The sequence below is a fragment of the Strigops habroptila genome, chromosome 4, assembly GCF_004027225.2.
Source record: "Strigops habroptila isolate Jane chromosome 4, bStrHab1.2.pri, whole genome shotgun sequence".
Lineage (NCBI taxonomy): Eukaryota > Metazoa > Chordata > Aves > Psittaciformes > Psittacidae > Strigops > Strigops habroptila.
This window is the reverse complement of record NC_046358.1, coordinates 37,488,808-37,508,561: the sequence shown is the minus strand read 5'-3', so window position 1 is coordinate 37,508,561 and position 19,754 is coordinate 37,488,808. Positions and strand designations below refer to the sequence as shown.

At 36.3% G+C, this 19,754-nt stretch overlaps 1 protein-coding gene and 1 long non-coding RNA gene across 3 annotated transcripts in view; both read right to left on the bottom strand.

The window, feature by feature from the left end:
- Nucleotides 1-19,754, bottom strand: part of SLC25A21 (solute carrier family 25 member 21) — a 256,563-nt gene that overhangs the window by 228,092 nt on the left and 8,717 nt on the right. The gene's annotated exons all lie outside the window — the stretch shown is intronic.
- On the bottom strand, nt 1,077-18,342 carry LOC115607695. The gene is made up of 3 exons (XR_003991321.1): nt 18,328-18,342; nt 14,028-14,031; nt 1,077-1,780 (listed from the first exon to the last, which is right to left on the bottom strand). It is a non-coding gene; the product is annotated as an uncharacterized LOC115607695 (long non-coding RNA).

Sequence of the window (19,754 nt, the reverse complement as noted above, 5' to 3'; positions counted from 1 at the left end):
TGTTCTGTTGGTTCAGAGATGTTTTCTTCCTGGTTGCAGTGCCTTTTTAAGGCACGGCATCGAGTAATAGGAGCAGACAGGAAATAAGTGCTGTTGCTCTCCAGAGGATGATTAAGCAAGTCTGCACAAGTTCCCCAAAGTTCTCACAAACAGGCTGTTATGTAACAACATACGTTTTCAAAGATATTTTCTGAGCAATGAAGGGTCTTCATGGGAAAAACAAAGTAGCTTTATTATAAACACCGTGGAACATGAAATAACTGTAAAATAAAGAGTGCTATAATTGAAGTAAATTATTAGGTACTTAAAATCCTATAGCAACTGATTCTCATTTACATTCCTCAAAATTAATCTTGGTCAATAAAGTACCCGGGTCCTGCAGCCTCTTGCTTATGCAAACAAAGCATCTTCCATGTTCTTTAGAACAGCCTCTGTAATGCTCTGGGACATGTCCAAATGATTGTTTTAATGCGAGTAGTCCAGATGACTTCAGTAGACCACTTCTATGAAGAAAGTGGGATCCAATCCTTTTCCTCTCACTTATGCCCAGAGCAGAATTTCTTTTAACTTGAGAAAACTGTTTTATAAAACAAAGTCCCCTAACATTTTGCTTGCTTTAGACCTTCCCAGTACATACCATCATTATTCAGTACAGCTATGAATAGGCTGAAGCCACTCAGTATTGCACTGTTTTCACTCTTTAAAAAATACACATACATTATAAGACACTGAAATTTTCTGTCCTCTTTAATTTTAAAGAGGATTCTGAATAATTTTATTAGAAGAATTTTAAGCTTATAGAAGTGGTTATTGAAATTCACATGAGGAAAATATTTGACTAGCTAGCATTAGATATTCAGATAGACTACAATATGCTTCAATTTTTGTACTAATGAATAAAAATTTTGGGACACGAACATCGAAAAAGTTAAGTACACAGCATAATATATTAACTTGTCAACTTACTTTCATTTCATTTATTATTTCACTGCCCATTTACAAAGATTTGATATTGGAGAGGAAGAAAAGCCAGGTCAAACAAAAATGCCAAAGGTAACTATGTTCTCACAAACCAGAACCCCAACCGTGTTCCAGCAGAACATCTTGTATGCTCCGAAAGTCTGATTTCTATGTCCCATACTATGCATTTTATTTTCACATTACATGAACAAAATCTTAGCATTCTGTGTATGAAAAACATTGTCCAGATGCATAAAATCACACACAGCTTATCCTGTTGTTCTTAAAACCTGCAACTTAATATTTCACCTGATAAGAACACCTATTCACAAAAGGACTGGATGTCCTTAACTTTTTCAAGTAGTCTCTGACACTACTGCCATATACTGGCTTTTAAAGGTGTTTTTTTTTTTTAACTGTTCCAAAGACATAGCAGAGGTATATAACATAAGGGTTATCCCAAACAAAGCACTTGGTTTTGGCCTTGCAAAAGCTATCTGGTCCCCACAAAGGAATTTACTTATCTCTCATGTTTCTCACAACAGCATCAAAGTGAGAAATCATACTACACTTTAATGATAGATTGCCATCTTCTCACACCCATATGCTATGTCTCTTCAATATTCAAATATCTTGAAACAAAAACTTTTAATGATTTACTATTCTTGCTTAGCTGGTGCTTTGTTGTATTGGTCCATGCCTATGCATGCATGATTAAAAACAAGAATTCACTTTGTGAGGTTGCTTAATTATAGAAACTGAACTAGAAGTGACCTAACAGGCCATGTGCCTGGTCAAACAGGATCACTCTCTCTATTTTCTACTAAGCTGTGAAAGGACCCAGGTGATAAGACTTTCACCACTTCCTTGTTTCACAGCTTCTAGATCTCACTGATTGAAAGTGATATCAATAGTCATTCTTTCAAGCAGGGTGTTTCATTTTCAATTCCTCTTCCCACACGTAAGTGTTATTACTCACTCCACAACCAATTACAATTCAGTACCAAACAATTGCCAAAATAGGCATGAAGTGGATTATCACAGCAAGATATTAAAAGGTATTATAATGCATCTATTTCAGTCTACTTTCAAAATTTGAGTAAAATAAAAAATAGTAACCTTCCACTCAGAAACAGCAAGAGGTAAAGCCAACTATTGCTAGAACATACTGTTTGGGGTATGATTTTGATCTCAGTTCTTACTTTTAAGTGACCTCAAGGGAGTTACACAGTCAAACTCTACAGTGAGAAATTGGGTGAATAACCTGCAATTATGTTGATCTGAGCTACTCCTAATCATAAGAGTCCATAAAGGTAAAAATTCCATTTCCAAAACAAAAATTACCTGCATTGTAACAGCTTTAAAAAGAGAGAGAGGGAGAGAGGGGGAGGAGAGAGAGAAGAACTCTTATAACAGCCCTAGTGAAGAAAATCGAGAAGACAACTGCTGCAGTGTTTAAAAGAAAAGCTTTAAAGATCTACAAATGCTAGAATGCAAACAAATGCCCATCTATGGGACTGTAAGTCTAAACGCCTGGTAAAACAGACTGCTTGCTTTATTCAGTTTTGCACAAGTTTGCTGTGCTCCCTCAATATATATCTTTTCCAAGTAGGGTAATCACAAAGGGATCATAAAACAGATAATCCAAGTTATTTTCACATCATCTCTTAGGTCTGGCGTAGTTCAGCCCTTACTACATAATTCAGAACAAAAACTAAGGAAAAAAGAATAAAATTTTTCTGTCCCTCTTAAAACTAATGAGGCGATCCAGAGCTGAAAATCTATGCCTTCCAGGTTGCATGAGCCTCTGAAGACAACAGATGGAAGCACTGTAGTTAACAGAAGCATTAGGAAAATCCAAAAAGCTGCCAAAGCATTCCTGCTCTTCGGTCAGGAACTGCAGAGCTGCCAAAAAACAGGGGTCAGGAACAGAGAACTGACAACTTGCGCAAATGCTTTCCAGGCTATGAGAGTCATGATTCTCAGGGCAGTTGAGCTCCTAGTTGTGCCCACAGAACTTGAAAAAACACCTTTATTTTATGTTATTTTTTGTTTTCATTTTTTCCTTATTTAAAGCCATGGGTGGGGAGCCAGGCCCTAGGCCAGCTTCTGGACTAAAAATCACTTATTTGCATTTAGAAAAACAAAACCTGTCACTCAACAGGAGCAGGGAAAATGGGCTCAGGCCAAAGCCTGTTTACAATTCCCCCCCAGCTGACAGATGTTCTTTGAACAAGGGAAATTCCTGCTTATGCATTAAAGGGCTATCTAATGAACATCGAAGCAAATGAGTCTTCCTATCAAGTTCATTTAAGCGCTGCATCAAACCAAGCTGTCAGATGATTCAGGGACTTGCTCCTAAAAGCTCAGTTCCTATATTAGCACAGATGGCCCTCCCGACTTCGTGCATCCATAGGAAGAGTTCATTTTTGGGGCCTGATTAAGTGTACAGTTTTTGCTCCTAAGCCTGTAAAGTGGCTGTTAGCTGGCCCTTTCACGCATGTGGATGTTTGTTTAACAGGTAATTGAAGCAGTTTAGTTAGTGAATACTAGTTAGAAAATGGTTAGTCAAGTAATACTGGTTAAAGACTATGTAGTTAACTAGGTGGTTAACTAGTTTAGGTGGTTTTGGCACTAAGCATCAGTCAAATGAAGAATGAAATTTGTGTTTTAAGTTTATGCTGACTGATCCATGAAGCAGTAAAGGGATTCTAAACCAAAGTATCTTCTTTTGTCTCTGCTATCTCTCTCATTCAAATCATGCCATAGAAGCAAGGTACTTCAAGCTCCAAAATGAGCCCTTAAACAGCCATGATATTCTCTATTTCCACATGGTCCAAATAAGAAAACAGTTCCTAAAGTCACTGGAATGCAAAATTATAGACCACTGGCAGGAAAAAAATCAAAAATAGTCTTGAAAGAAGGGACAAGTGCAGAACTTCCAGTAACCTACCTTCACTACTTAAGGTTCTAACCGTAGAATCATAGAACAGTTCAGGTTGGAAAGGACCTTAAGATCATGTAGTCCCAGTCCCACTGCCATGGGCAGACACACCTCCCAATAGTCCAGGTTGCTCAAAGCCCCGTCCAACCTGGCCTTGAAGAACTTAATGAAGACCTTAAGTAAATTAAGCAGAGAACACCACTCTCAAAGCTATAACCCTGAAATGGAAGTAATCATTATCAGACTGCAGAAGTATTCTACAAACACTCAAAGAAGTGTTCAAGAACAGCTGGGTCTTCAGTTCTGCTCTTCCGTGCAGTGTATACACTCCAGCAGCCATGACTTAACATATTTTCTTCTGCAATTATCACCTTGGCTAATTTAGTGGGCACAGATCCAATTGAGTTCTTCCAGTTTACACTTTTGTCAAAGTCGGCATTTTCCAAATGACATCAGAAAGAAAGATGCAATAAAGTTTACCTTAACATTGCTTTATTACCTATTTTAGTGACTGTACAGTAAGCAGCTTGTTTCAGGACATGCAGCTGAAGAACAGAAAAAATTGTCACTGAAATGGATGCTATACTTCACTTATTTTGATGCTACTGTTTTGTTTGAACTGGTCTCAATATCCCCTCACTCACCACACATTTATGATACTTTCAAGGTCCGAAACCACTGCTTTGATGCGTAAAGAACACGCAAAGAAATGCTGTATGCTATTGCACCTCATTAAATTCTTGCTTCATTTGTGCAACCCACACTGGGTTAAGGCAAGATTCCTGAATGCTTAGTCACAGACAGGGCAAATACCACTGAGGTTCCTCAAAAGAGCCAGAAAAAAAGAGGACTTTAGTAAAGAGTAGCACTTGGTCATGCCAAGGAAAGGGAGAGACTCCCCCTTCAGTATCAGGCACCCAAATTCTCTGCAGGTATAAGGCATCTCTTTCTACCTGGTATCTTCAACCTGCAGCCTCATCCTGGAGTTAGACTCATTAACATTTGTCCCTCTTTTGAAAGAGCAATGACAGTGATTGTACCCACAAGCTAACAGGTAAACATGTCAACACATAACTGAATTACAACGCCAAAGCAAGAGAAACCAATTCCTTGTCTGCCTCTACCAAAATGGATTTAAACCTGCCTTTATAATCTCCAGGAGACTGGCCTAAATGCTAAGCAATAATAGAAGAACTTTTAGGAGGTAAGTTTTAAACCAGTCCATTTTGCATACTTAAAGAACCCCTCGATCAAAGGGTATACACTATGGCCCAGTGGAAGAGGCACTCATGCAGGAGGCAGGGAGTCCAGATTATAGTCTCAGCTCTGAGGAAATATTTAACATTTAAATTGAAAACTCCTTCCTTGCTTCACGGTCATGCTTAGTCTAACAAGCAAACCACATTTCTCGACCCTTAAAAAATATTTCATGCAAAGGTGTTCAATACAGAAGGCTGAAAGCATAAGCTTTTATTCCCCACAATAACTTGAAGGGGGCACCATACTATCCCAGTGCAGCAAAGAAAGCAAGCTTGAGTTTTCAGAGGCAGAGGAGCTGAACCCAAGTCTCTTGCATCAAGTGATCCAGCACTGGAGAGCTAGAACAGATGTAGGACAAAACTGTAGGGAGCTATCTTTCTTCCCACAATGGTTTACACAAAGCCTGATCTTATGAAGCTGCTCTAAACACGTCTGCTGAATGGAGCCCTGCAGAGAAGAATGTATTTTACATTCTGCCTACCTACACTAGGTAATCTTAATACAGCTTGGACATGAGTAAGGCTACAAACTGAACATTTATGCCCAGCAAATCCAACTATTGAAAACTGAGCTCTCATTCAAATGAAAACTGAAATAACTTTTCAGAATCCAAAAATCAGGTACTAGTCTACAAAACCAACTTAAATTTAAATCCTAAAGGTCTGTAGCCCTTGGACTCCATTTGTTTTAAGAATGTTTACATATAGTATTTCAACTAAACAATTCTGTTTTGTTTTTAAATGTGTGTACATCTGTCACACCCAGGCAGGTAAGTGTTAAAAGCAAGGAGAAAACAATAGGAGGTTAAAGTATGCAATGCACTAAGAATGTTTAGCATGCCCTGACACTCCAATTTCCTCCCCTCCCCCCTTCAGGCATCTAATTGTTTGCTTTTCCTCCTACATACAATAATGAAGTGAACTACAATCAAAGTGTGATGACAAATGGTCCCAGGGTTTGCATTCTTTGGAATATATTGGCATTTGTAAACCAAAAAAGAAAGATAGATGTAATCAACCACCCTCATACAAGAGAAGGATCTGGAAGGATATGTTGGCAAAATCTTCAAACCACATTAAGCACTAATTTGAAAGTATGTTTGAAAGGAAGAAAGCAATGCATCTAATACCAGTTTATTTGTGTAACAACAACTAGAAACTGAACTTGCTAGACATATTTTGAAAGATGGAAACAATTAAAATACATTAGTGATCTAAACAGGCACCATATTTTAAAAGAAAAGAACTTGAAACAATCAAGGTTATACATATCCACATTTTGTTGACTAATCCTCACCTTCCCTTGATCTGCTAATATTCAGTACTTACATTACATAGAAACATTGCATCTGTGCTTACAGAAATTCACAACAGCTAGGTCAGTATGAATACATTTGTCTAGAAAAAGAGTTATAAATTCTCATGAGAAAAAGCACATCAGCTGCAGGATAGCAATTGTTCTTCCTCCAACATTAAAAACTTTGTCCATTTTGATTTACTAGTGAAACGAGCTGACTACTTAGTAGTTACAGTGATGGCCACTGTTTTTGAAGCAGTATGTTGTTTTTTGGATAGAAGGGTGACAGTACATTGAGGCAAGTTACTCAGGTCTTCCTCTTTGTTACTGTATTTGACCAGCAGGGTAAAGGACTCAGTAGGGGAGCAGGCTTAGCAAGAAGATGAATAATGAAATATTTAAAATAGTTTTAAATATTTAATACTTAAATTCAAGTAAGTCTTAAATGAGGGATTAAGATAACCTGTACTGTTTGCAGTCATGTTTGAAATGCAGTACTTCAGATTTGTGGACACAGACAACTCATCCTTCAAAACGAGATCTTACCAGGCCATCACAGATACATAAAAGCTGCAGAAAACACTGGCATATCTTCATAACACGATATTTCCTCTCCTTTTCTGCATGCTTTGATGAGCAGCAAAATCATTAGCTTTTATCAGCATCCTCATTAGCATAACATTAGCACACAGTGAAACAAAACTCATGTCCCCAAGCTACTGTTTGTAATCTTTGATAACATAGACATCACTACAGTGTTTACGGTTGCCTTCGTTCTTGAGGATTTCATGTGCAGAACAATCTCAGCTATAGAGAAGGATGATAAAGAGTTGGAGATTTCCCGATTGATTTTTGATCTGGTTTACATGAGGCATAGTTCCAGTCACTACCTTTGGTGGGAAAGTAACTTTTCATTACATAAGCTATACAAATGTTTTAATTAAAAAAAAAAAAAAAAAAAAAAAAAAAAAAAAGAAAGATGTAGTCAGTGCCTATCAATCACTGCTTTAGCAACCCAAGGCGGGAAAATATATTGGAATTTTCCAATAAGGTACAATATTTGCAGCTAATATACAAGAATTTAAGATACTGAACAAGTACAGTGCTTGAGTACTAGAGTACTTGAATTTTAGGAACAAAGTGGTGATAATTACCCCATGAAACAGCTTCATCATTCATTAAGAAAAAGGTTAAATGGTAAAATACTGAAGACTGAGAATAATAATCTACTTGGTAATTAAAATCACCACTGATACAGTGAGTACACAGATTTCAACCACACCCAAGCAGCACCATCACTCTATATTCTATAATATTTATGTTTTAATAGGGATACACCTTGCTCCACATGGTCGGGAACCATGTTTTCAGGAAATACCTGCTTAGGAAGATAAAAATAAAGTACTGAAATAGGACTGTGACAAGCAGCAGAGAATCAGGACTAGAAAATACCAATTATATTTTAAATAATAATCTAAATATTTTAAATATCCTTTTAAATATAATTTTGAGGAACAAACTTCAAACAGATCTGCAGTTGTAAATACAATCACAGCCATTAGAGAAACAAATAAACAGTATACACAGAATGCAAATATATCATACTTGGTCTGTCTTCCAACCTTGTGACACGTATTTTTGTGAGAGCCTTAAGTATCAAAGTGTCAAAGTCTTCACCTGTAGGATAAAACAGGTAAGTTCTGGCAGTCATACAAGCTCTGCCACACATTTAAGGGTTATGCTTTTAAAATGACCACTGTCTATGCAAGTTTAAAGAAGACTGAAGAACTAAAAATGCATACACCACTAATACTCAGTATATTATTCTTTCATACTATATATGCCTTCCTATTTCCCAAAATATTTATATCTATTTATGATTTCATAGATGCTCAAAGTTACACAGTTGCCACTGAATTCTACGAATTCTACTAATATCTGTGTGAATCACCAGGACATTGTGCGTTTGTTAATAAATTTTCTTGCTCAGAGTTATAATAGAAGGGTAAAGTGTACAGTGAAACCATCCAACTGTAAAAGTCTTACTGGAGAGGAGGAAAACCAGAGGGCTAAATGTAAAAGCATCTCAGAATAACAAAGATATCTGTCATCTGCAAGGCTGTGTTAGTAAAAGATTCAAGAAATATTTGGTTATATAGTTAACATCACAATATGAAAACAAGAAAGCCAAGACCCAGGTAGTCGATGGACCTTAGATCTTCAGACTTCTGTGTGCAAGTAAACACGGTGCAAGGTGACCGTATTGAGTGGGCACTGCATCCACAGGTGCAGGACCACTAAGGTCAGCATCTGGCTGCTTTTGAAAGTTCCAGTTGTTGGGAGGCACTGCCCAGGCTCCACCAAGAACACATTTACATGATAGGTCTTCCAAACACACAACTGGAGTTTTATTCAAGCCAGGGAATTTGTGCCCAGACACTAACCACATTAGTGGCAGTGTCTGAAAGTAATATTATAGTTCGAATGCTTATAAAATTTTCATAATTATTAAGAAAGCTTGTAACTTCCAGACTATGAATGGCTCAAAGGTCAATCTTCTTCCATTTTCATCTAGAACACAGGCAATATTCTACATGAAAAAGTTATTCTCAATTTAAATATTTTTCAATTGAGCGTTATAGAACTTTTCAATTAATACCATAATTCCGTGCAGCACCTATATACTGATCTTTAACTACTTCCAATACTTTCTTAATTTCAGTATTTTTGTCACAAGACAGACTTATCTACCTATAGAAAAGATTGCACATAGCAAACTCCCCTGCATGGTTAGGCTTGTTTGCACCCATGAACTCAGCAACAACACAGCATCCTGAGTGTCCTAGTAAGCAATTTGCTTTTCTCTCCAAGCAAGACAGTGGAGAAACACAACACTGCCATCTCCACCTTAAATGCTGAAGTACAAGTATCACACACAAAAACATTACAAAATACAGCAAACAAGAACATATGTAAAAGCTTCTAAAACTTTTACGAGCAAATTAAGATAAATACTGTTAGGCAGAAAAATTAAGTTTAACCAATCAGTGTAGTGTACCAGAAAAGTATCAAAATCAACAGCCACAAAGCCTGGAGGGCACAGAGCAAGCGAGCTGAAAAATACAAGTTCCCTTCACATTTCCAGTCTCAGCCCCTGCTCTCAAGTGAATGGCATCAAAAAGGTAGAAGACACACTTGAAAGTGTTTCTGTGCCTTGGTTTATCTGTCAGTATTCCAGATTAATATAACTGTGACTGTTTTTCTAGTGATGGGCTTATGCACTGGGAAGTGAATGACCATTGACTCGACTGCCATAGCTGCAATTTGCTGGGCTTTTCCCCCCCTACACATACAGTCAAGTAAGTTATACACTGAGCAAAGTGCAATACTAAGCCCAATATACATTCTCCAGACCCTAAACTCAATTTAGTATTAGTATATGTTCATTAACATACCAGCAGTACAAAGAGGAGTTTCTTGAATTCTTTCTTTAATAAGAGTGGAACCTTCCTTCCCTCTTAATCCTCACACAAAGCCGAGCAAAGTCCTTTTTTTTTTTCTGGTGTGGATTATTTGAATACGTATCTTCCTTTAATGGTATTTGTTAAAGCTTCAGGTTACCTGAGAAGCAGGTCCTACAAGATTAAATATGGAAGCTGACAAACAGCTTCATTAGCTACCCCAATAGGGAAAACAAACTAAATTGCTGACGTCTGTTAAGCTTTGGATGAAGCTCAGAAGCGGAAGTGATTTTGGCACTCACTGCAGCCTGATAAAACAGGTATGCAATCCAACAAGCCAGCTGCTATCAGAACCATTACCTATTCTTCATATTCCACTGACTGGGAATTCCTGCCAGCTCCTGTAGTTCAGGCAAATAAACTGCTAGAAAACTAACCATACTAAAAGCAATTAGATTTCTGTCACTTAAGCACCTTGGACCAGTTCCCGAAAGGTGAGCATAATTTCAAAGACTTTGCTAACACAATAACAATAGGCATAAACAGAGAACACAACCACTTCTTCATATGTCAGTGAGGAACATTGTAATAGAAGAAAAATATATCCACTAAAATGCACCTAGAATTTGTGCAAATTTTAACCCAGATAGTGACACAAAAGCCACTGAGATGAAAGCAACAAGTAAAATGAGAAAAAGATTCTTGTAGGAAGACTTTGGCTAAACAAACAAACAAACAAACAAGACTCACAGAGGCAACTTTATCCCTACTAGTAACACAAGCTAACTGTAAAAGCAAATAACAAATGGAAAAAACATTAAATATCAGGCTGACAAGCACTGTTTCTGGTGGTTTAGTTTTGCAAAGTGTTGGTATACAATAAGTTAGCACACAAGACTAACGCAACCAAGGAACAGTTTGGAAACAAGGAAGTTCAACATACAGAAATTTCATGCTTAGTAAATAGGGAACTTTCTTGAAGAGACAGCCTATAAAAGCTTGGGAGTTTATTGTTTTAGGCATCAGATTGAACAGAAAGAACCAAGTAGGTATATTTACTGGCTACAATACATGTGAAAGAAGCTCAGGGTCTTTATTTATTTACCTAGTTAGTAGATATATATATATATATTAAAAAAAAAAAAAAAAAAGAAAGGAATATTTAAACTACATGCAAGAGCAGAGACTTTGGAAATCACTAATGGCAAACCCCATCAGCAGGTTTGATACCATTAGGGTTCTGGCAAGAACACACAGGAAAACAAAGCACACAATTGTATACAGTCAGTGCATCCTGCCATTTAGGTCCTGCTTGGCACAGAACATGTTTTAGAAAAATAGCGCAGTCACCTGCTGTTCTGTGTACATGTTCATGAACAGAGTTTTAGAAAAGCTAGAGTTGCTGAGCAGAAGCAAAGCAAAACAAATGGAACTTCCATTGAATGGAAACAGCCCTGGAAGAGATGTTAGTGCTGTCAGACCATTGTCAACCTACATCCTTCAACAAATGAGGGAGAAACACAAATATGTGCTGGGCACTGAACAATGGAAGGAAACTTGTCCTCAATCCAGCCCCAGAAGACAGAGTTCAGTCTCCAATTGAAAGACAACCAAAGATGATAAATATATATGTGATGCATCTCAATAAAAAACATGAGAAAGGGAACAAGTCCCAGTTATGACAGAAAGAATAACTGAGGCGTCCATAGGAGCTTCTAAGGCAAATACTGACAGTCCTCTAATATCACAATTTCAAAGTTTAAACTAGGAAGTCAAGGTGAAACACCAATGCTGTTAGATAAATGTAAATAGGCTCAGGCAGAAGTCTGCTTAGGTTTTAGCTCACTTAGTACAATAAACTCACGAGAGGCTTTTTTCATGTCTGTGGAGTCTGTAAAAACCCTCTTCCACACCGAGCAACACTACCATTTGCAGACGGATTACAAATAAAGTGTTTTCAGATAAACACCCCAGATCCTGTGGTAAAAGGCCAATGAAAGCAGGCCCAAATATAACAGTGTCAATGTGACTTTACATAAGTTAGGGTCAGGGAAGTCAAATACTAAGAATTTTGTTTAAATTTGAGAATAAATGTTTAGAACAGTGCAGGAAAGAGCATACATTAAGAACACTGCTGCCATGAAAGGATTCATGGAAAAGAATGCCAGTGGTACCTCAGAATAGCTCTCCTACTTCCATGCAAAGCTTTAAATTGTTGGATGGAAAAAAGTTTTATGCAAGACTCCAGAGTCTTGTTTTCCAATAGGAGATTTATGATGCTCTTCACTAAACACATCAGATCCAGCAGTACCTGACAACAGGTTGCACATTTTAGAAGTACAAATTCAGAGCTGGATTTATTTTTCAGCTGCGAGCTCTACAGCCTGTTACAGAAATCTCTTTTTTCATCACAGGTATAAACCAAGAATGTAAACTATAACAGAAATATAATTAATCAGCTATCACGAAAGCCATTTCCTATAGGATTTTTTTTCAAATGATGGGAGATTTTCCAGTGTTTTAGCCTAAAGTTCAAATGCAGGTGGGCATATCAATTCAAGTCTTGTGCACGATTTCATAAAGACGTAACTCAACACATTGTCTCAGATTTACAAGTAATTTTTAAAAATATAATTTCTAATAGAATTAGAATCAGTAACTTAGGTGAGATGAGATATTTGGTAGTCATCTGGTCTTCTCAAAGGTGGACCAACATTGAAATTGATTCAGACTAGTCAAGACTCTGGTGGTCCACTAATTACTCTTCCTGTATTTTATAACATTGTGGAGAAGACTAAAGCTTTCAACTTAGATATGAATTATATATTGTTTATCCTTAATTGCTGTGATTAGCCTCTATTGTGCAATAGTTATCACAAAAGTAATGTTTGTGATTAAATTTAGAATTTGGAATTTAGCATTTATCAGTTATTTAGAAACACTCAATTAGCAATTAAAATTTTGAACTACTTTAGTATAAAGTGAATATTCTTCCAGTTTAAAACTCTTTTCCTACAACCAGAATGTGACAACAAACTTTTAAAGTTCTTGCTTAAAATTAGGGCAAAATAATTTCCTTCAGTATCATTATAACCTTTTTCTTCAGTAAGGTTTTTGATCAATTGATGTATTTTAGGCAAGCAAAGCTTCCAAAGTCACTGGGATAGGAATCCTTTAGCGGTGTATCCTTCCAGACAGGAGCTTACTTTTCTAGTCCCCATTCTATTCCTGCAGACTTCAGTGAGTTGTAGTTAAAAATAAGGCCTGCTTCAGTCAAATGCTTGAGATATGCTTTTAGCACCCAGTTTTAGACAGTCAAAATGGAAAAAAAATTTGAAGTTATTTGCCTACATACTTTACAGACATCACTTTGGGCACTGCAATGCTTAGTAAATTGCTGCCTGAATTCAGCTGGACGCTTCAGAGCACCCAAGCCTGCAGCTGGTGAAATAATTCAGAAAAAAGGTCTGTTACTGTATATCTACAGGGAATAGCCACCTACAGCTGGTAGTATGTTGACATGCTAGACACCACAGGATACCTGATGCAGGTACACTAGTACTCATCAGAGGAGATTCAGGGAAAGAGTAACTTCCACCGATTTCAGTAGTATTGAGTTACTGATTAGTTTTATAGTTCAGGCACCTCTAGTTCCCCTAGAACTGAAGGATGACTGCTCCCTGAAAATGTAATCCATTAGAGCCCAGAAGGCAAGCCTATTATGCGTGAGATTGCCCTCAGCTAAACAAATTAAATCCATTATTTCACTTTTCAGAAGATTTGACTGGCCAAGGCCATTGCATATACAGTTACTCTCACATGTTTGATCTGAACCACAATGCAAAAAATGATTGAAAGATTCAAAGACCTAGAAAAAGAGCAAGAACGAACCCATCTTTGCAACCTAGTGAAAAAAAAACCAACACTCTTGGAAAAGAAAAATCCCACTGAAAAGGGATTTGTAGAACACTCACTCAAAGCTTTTCAATTCTTCACAGGTTTTGCCATTCAGGTTCTAGGTGCAATTATAAAGATCAACTAAAACATAGGAAACGAAGATTAAGACTGAGCTGGTAATAATTGTGACACCATCTCTAGCTGACTACAGTCCTACTGTAGGACTGAATGATGCTACTCCTCATTCAGCACACAGAATACATACAGCTCCGCCTGAGTAATAGAGTAGCATTTGGTCTTCAGCTTCCTCTCTACTTAAAAATAGTTGGAAGATGCACACATAAGGAAACAAAGGACTACAGGCAAGGAGAAAAAAAATTAAGAAATAAATCAAAATATCACAATTAAGGCAGTTAAAACCATCTCAGCACACCACACTGAAGCTGAAGTCTTCAGTGAAAATACTCAAGTAGCATAAAAACATTCATGCATAATCTAGAGTCAAATGTTGTATATGTAAGTGATAACATATTACATAAGATGAGTATTTAAATATAAAACTATAATTCTTTCAATTCACTGAAGAAAGTACACATTAATATGGAGAGAAAGGAAGTACGCTGATGTGGAGAAGAAGGAAAAGGCTATCATATAATGAAAGGTAAGGTCATACTACACAAGCATAAGTGTTGTTGCCCAAGATACTTAAGCCCAATTCTAAGCATTCACTCTAGGACTGCAAGACTAAGCAAATGACCACTCCAATTAAATGTTATGTGTCCAGTGATCAATATTTTTGCAACATTTTTAAAGAACATTTCTGATTGTATAAAATCTTTGTGTGTAGACAATATCTAACCACAACACTGTAAACTGCTTTATCAGCAAAATTTTCAGAATTTCATTCTACACTGCCCTTTACCTTCATACCAATAATTTTGACAAATGGCATTTTTAGTGGACATTTAAGGGCTATCTGCTCCAATTTTGTGAATAACTTTTCACAACTTGGAAGTCTTCCAAGTTGTTTCTTGTGTTTTTATAAACTTTAATTTTCAAATTAACTTATTTTTCCCTATTCATTTTCATAAGCTACATTTGCTTAGAGTTTATACAATCCTTCTGTTTATTACTTAGCTACCCAAAATATTTGAATTTCAGGTAAATACAATGCTACAAAAAAGTTATATCAAATGTTAAAGATCAATACAGGGTGGATTATACATTTTACAGACTTTCCAGATCCATAAATATAGACTGAACTCTTATGCATTCAACATAGGAGTCCCATTTATATATCACTTCAACAAGGGTTCACATTTTCTTTTAGGTTTTTTGTGTGAATTACCAGGTGTCACCCTATTTTTATGCAAAACATTGCTAGCTTTCATTAATTTTTAGAATAATCTTTTCCATTTATTTTCCATTTATAAGATAAATCCCAAATCTTGATTCAGGAATTAAAACTTAAGCAATATAATTTCAGCTTACAGTAAATGGCATCACATAGGCACCACACATTCATTCACTAGGTTTTGATTAGATTCATGCTATGCAAAACAGTTATCGTCCATGCCTAGTATATGTTTGTCTATCAACACTCACTTAATAGGAACAATCCCTAGAGAACAAGACAGAATGAAAACTCCTTTTTCAAGAAAAGGATGAGATCTCCTCCTTTCAATCCCTTTGTGACGGAGAGATATTACTTATGCCAGTGTTGACCCAATACCCACTTTTACATGAGAGGCAGCTCCAAATAGTACAAAGCAATTTAATTCTCCCCCCACACACACCCCCCACCCAGGACAGGACTACTCCAGTTCTACCCCAGCAGTCTTCAATGCTGCATCTGCTGCCTAAACTTAACAAGGTCCACTCAGCCCAAAACATATTTCCAGGCCTGCTGGCTACTCAACCTTCCTAATCAGAAATGAGAGAAAATAATGAAAAATACAGTCCCACAGAAACATACACATGAGGTCTGGACAACGGGTATTTTGAAGTCTAAATGCTAAGCATCCGATTAATGTTTTAGTGCAACCTTTGCATCAGCCTACAAAGTATTCTGCCAGTAAACTAATAATAGGGGAAAAAAAGATACTTTGCAGTGACAATACTTATATGTCTATTAGTACAATACTTCAGTTACAATTACAGATGGCAGAATTCCAGCAACTCAGTAACTCGTTTATCTAACTAAACACATTAAAAGCCAGTGTTGCCTATATAAACTTCAAAAGACTGAAGCGACTTATTTTTCATCTGTCAATCAATACATTTTCAACAGGTCAATTTTGATAATTATGACTTGATGAAATATTGAAAACTTTTTCCAAAACGTTGTTCACTGTCACACATGAAACCATCATAGCCATCAACACTGTGACATTGGCTGCAGCTTGAGAGAAACTATTACTTGTTTGAAAACAGAAAGTAGTAAAAAATACTAGCTACTGTTACGTCCTATTATGCAGTCTTGAACTGATACTACATTTTAAGTTCTACCATAGCCTTCAACAAGTTTGGGGGAAGGCATAAATGACATGGCAAATTTGCTTTTGAATTCAAGGAACTTTTGAAGTCTGTTTCCTATTTAGCTCTCCAATGTGAAACAGTATTTTTATTTGTAAACATACCACTTCATAATTAGACATTTTGTGCTTTTGAGGGTCCCCAAAATAAAATCTATTGAACTCTAAGTTACTTCAAAAATAAAGCAGTACCTTTTCAACATAAATCTTTCAATATTTTCTGCACCCCTCCACAATCGAACATATAAGGAAAGATTTAAAGGAAAAATTTAATCTAGTGTCCAAATATAACTTTACTTTAAACATGAGGTCATCTAAACATCTGTCTCCAATATATCCCTAGGGATTTAAATCAAAAGTCTGCTAAACATGTACAATCATTTTGAAAATAAATAACAGGACAAATTTAGTCTTGATTATGATTATCATGCTTTTAAAAGGAAACATTTATTCTAATAAGAAAAGTCTGAACTAATTTAAACTTTATGGACTTTAACTTAGAAGAGTTTCATACTCTAAATAAGACATAGTTTTCCATTTAGTCTAGTCGTTAACAACATTCATTGTTTTATACGTGCAGAAAGCCCATATGCTTTCTCCCTCCTTTTTAGAAATGCCTAATCAATAAAGCTGTATTTCTTATATTAAATAGTATAATTTTTCAGAAAGGATAAAAGTTTGCTGACAAATCAGCAAAAGAGATTGATTTGTTTCCTTTTTGTCATCCAGGATAGCCATCATCATATTTCACACTAAGGAAGAATATGCCACCCAGAGCATATTGCATCTCTATGCTTATTTTCTTCACTGCTTAGAAAAAAACACAGTAGAGGCTGTTTTAAGCAAGGACAGTCTCATTACACAGTCAGCAATTACAGCATTACTATGTAAAATTTTTACTAACAGGTATAATGAGTAAGTAGCAGCCTAATTTGACAGCCCCAATCCCATCCAGAATCTTAATCCCATTTAGGGGAAGACAATGAAGCTCTCATCCATACAACATAATACTTTAAAAACCCCATTGCTTTGGCTCTGTAACAGCAGACCTGGAAATGACTGAAGAGCAGGACTCCATAAACTGGAAAAGACATCAAATATCACAATAGACATAGTAGTTAAATTTGGTTTCTGTGTCTATGGTTATAGCAGTCAGAAATATCATTTGGGGTTTTTTTACCCTGCCCTTCATCTTTTGTGAAGTTCAGTATGCTATCTGGTGTCAGCTGAAAAAATAAAGATAAGCAATATTTACAATACATTCAAAATAAAAACTAATTTTGAAAATCAAGCCTCTAACTAATATTAAGAAATAAGGGTTGGTAATAGAAAAAGAAGTAAAACTTAACTCTATTGCAAAACCACTCAGAATTACCTCTAAGAAGTAGAAAAATAGTGTTAAGAATTTTCTCAAACTGAAAGTACTACTAAGACTCTCCTTTTGCTTTCAGGCGTGTTGCTGTTTGGGGACACCAGCCACACATCAGCACACTTCAGTATAATAAAACCAGCTAAAATCCCAGGAAACTAGGGTAATACCCTGAACTGGGAAATGATCCATTGACTAAAGACTGAAAGATGATCCATAAGTTATGTTTCCTGCCAAAAAATTGGCAGATTGAAAAGGATCCAGAGGAAAAGCAAAAGCAGCTGTTAGCAGTGGAGTTCAATGACTGAAAAGCAGATCTAAAGACCAATTATTCCTGTGTTTCCTTCCCCGCTGTATGGGTGGGACTTCTCAACAACATTCAGACTCTCTCAGATATAACCATATTTTCTCATTAGAAAATCAGCACTATAGATGATTGAAGCCTTAGATGTTTCAAATGTTGGTGAAATTATATTTAATTGCAATGAGGCCCCAGGACAAGGCATGCTGCAGAAAAAGTGTCAGGTACTTACCCTGCAACTATTCAAGCCTTCAACACAACCAAAGCAGCTAACCTGTCCTACATGCTTTCAGTACAGAAGCTACTATTTTATAATGACCGATATTTAACACTGTCTTGCACAAATGATAATCAGGCATCAGAGCATGAGAGCTTCTGATTATAAAAAAACCAGTATTGATTTATTTTATCCATCAATAGGACTAGTGATAGTTTCCATAGGAAGCAAAAGCCAATTCATCTTCCCAGAGGAGAAAAAAAAAATAAATTACGTATTTTCTACTCCAGTTGAAGCAGAACAGATTTAAGGTCTTTATGATCAAGATACAGATACTTGAAAATGCTTAGAGGCATCCCTATAATGGCACTATTGTCAGTTCTCTCCATTCATTGCTGATTTTCAAGACTTCCAGGTTCTAGGAGTCGCATCACTATCTGAAAAGGTAGAGGCTCTTCTCCTACTTGCCTTCAGCTCTTTTAGTGCTTTTAATTCATACCAACCCTAATAATAATACTTAGGCCAGTCTGAGTAGTTTAAGTTAATATATCAGTTTTTCAGAGAGAATTTCAGAGTCAATCTTGTAACAGTTCTTCTAGTCTCAGTGGTATTATTTTGAGCATCTATCACCCAGCTAGCTTGAAATAGAAAAGTAACATGCATAAGAAAGAATGTTTACAAGTGTATAAGAAGAACATCCAAGGTAATGTCACAGAAATTGAGCTACAGTTAAGGGAGAATTTATAATATCACAGGCAATAATTCCAGATTTCCTGCAGAGAAATAACCAGAATCAGTTTTCATTTTCCTTTCTAGAATACTGCCACAGAAGCACATGTACTGCTACCAAAAAAACATGCTTTGTTTCTGTACATTAGAATTTTATTATTACACAACTAGCCTTTGTGGTACGACAAATTAACATGGATTTAAGTATCTGTCCCTAAGCACAACTGATGAAACAATAAACGCAGTAATGAAAAAATTTCCTTTACCCCAATATAATCTTTGCTTACAGAGGTTGTATCAACTTCTCAAAACTACCTCTAAGGACAAAGCATTTTTTGCCTATGAACTTTACAACAGGCATGCTTTTACATGTATAATACATACTATTCTATAATATTCTTTATGTTGGAAATCTGACAACAAAATATTTAGAGTTGCAACAAAATATTTAGTTTATTCTGAAGAAGTACAGATCCTTAAGCTTTGCTGTAGGTCTTATTCCTGCCAACACTTGAAAGAAGTTAACATAGGCTTAAAGCAGCATGTAACAGCAGTCTTCACTTTGTTTATAAACGGGCATTGAGAGTTCGAAGAGATTTCTCTAATATCACAAAAACAATTAAAATAATCAAGACAAATTCTTCGCTGTGTAGAAATAGGTAGCTAGTTGAATGCTGATTCCACTGGGCCAGGCGCTTATCCCAAGTTTTCTGATTTGTAAGTGGTATCTTAACCTTAAGACCATCTTTTGTCCTTTACCAGTAATATCACCATTTACAATTTGTG